The sequence below is a fragment of the Myotis yumanensis genome, unplaced genomic scaffold (assembly GCF_028538775.1).
Source record: "Myotis yumanensis isolate MYYU_CA2020_CCGP unplaced genomic scaffold, mMyoYum1.0.hap1 SCAF_4, whole genome shotgun sequence".
NCBI lineage: Eukaryota > Metazoa > Chordata > Mammalia > Chiroptera > Vespertilionidae > Myotis > Myotis yumanensis.
This window is the reverse complement of record NW_027223755.1, coordinates 104,893,543-104,894,755: the sequence shown is the minus strand read 5'-3', so window position 1 is coordinate 104,894,755 and position 1,213 is coordinate 104,893,543. Positions and strand designations below refer to the sequence as shown.

The 1,213-nt window shown below is 54.2% G+C and overlaps 1 non-coding gene across 1 annotated transcript; it reads right to left on the bottom strand.

Moving 5' to 3' along the window:
- Positions 1-820: 820 nt before the first annotated feature.
- Positions 821-950, bottom strand: LOC139009635 (small Cajal body-specific RNA 8). Its single transcript, XR_011471361.1, has one exon. It is a non-coding gene; the product is annotated as a small Cajal body-specific RNA 8 (non-coding RNA).
- Between the last annotated feature and the right edge of the window lie 263 nt (positions 951-1,213).

Genomic DNA, 1,213 nt, shown 5'->3' with positions numbered 1-1,213 from the left:
AGCGTCATGGCGGCATGGGGACTGGAGCCCAGGCCTGCTCTTCCTGAGCAGCCGCCCTCCCTCCCCGCAGGCTGGCCCCGGGTCTTGGGATGGTCTGGGGACTGGTGGACAGTGAAGCTTTCCTGGCTTCCCCGTGGCCTCCTCCTGCCTCCAGATCTGCCCTATCCTACACGGCTGCCACCCTTGAGACAGTCTGTGACGTGGACACACACACATGCACATGAACACACATGCACACATGTGTGAGCATGCACACCCCCATCTGAGGCCCCTCTGGAAGAGCAGGAACTGTTTGAGGAGGCAGAGAATGCCAGACTCCGGGAGGCATTGCCACAGCCTCTCTGGTCACAGTCACTTCCAATGCCCTTGTTCCAGAGCTCGGGATTTTGAGGCCAGTGTGGCTAACAGCCAGATAAGAAAGCCAGGGTCAGAGCCAGGGTCGGAGCCAGATGTCAGAGCTGGGGTTGGCGGCAGGTTTGGAGCCAGATGTCAGGGACAGCGTTGGAGCCAGATGTCAGAGCCAGGGTTGGAGCCAGGGTCGGAGCCAGATGTAAGAGCCAGGGTCGGAGCCAGGGTCTTGGCTCAGCACATTTCTTTCAGCCACATCTCTGTGGGCCTCTGGGAGGATCACCATGGCAACAGGAGCAGGCTTGGTAGCCCAGGTCAGTGGGAGGAAAAGGCCCGGGAGCTAACATTTCTTGAGCACCTACCAAGGGATTGGTTTCCTGGGGCATTTAACTCACTGGAGTATAAACATGAAATGTTTCATTTCTTTCTTACTTTATTTTATTTTTTATTTTAATTTATTTTAATTTGTTAAAACTGTCTGCCCCATATCTGTCGGTTACGATTTCTCTCAATTCGTCCCGGTCATCAAAAGGCAGTTTATTCTAGGGGGTATGGTGACAATTAAAGCAGCACTGCAGCCCCATTTGTGTGTCGGCCTCCCAAGATTTCACTTTTAAAAAACAAGGAGACAGCACAGCTACAGACTGAAATTCCGACTGCCTGGGCCACAGCCTGGCTCCTCGCCTCCTGCAGTGTGACCTCGGGCAAGACTGACCCTCTGCCTCGCGTCCTCATCATTCCAGTGGAGACATTTACAACAATCGTGACTGTACAGTTGTCATGCGACGAGGAGTTACTGACCCTAAAGCACCGGAACTGTGGCGGGACAGGAGCGCCGTACGTGTGAGCTGCTATCGGCCTTATT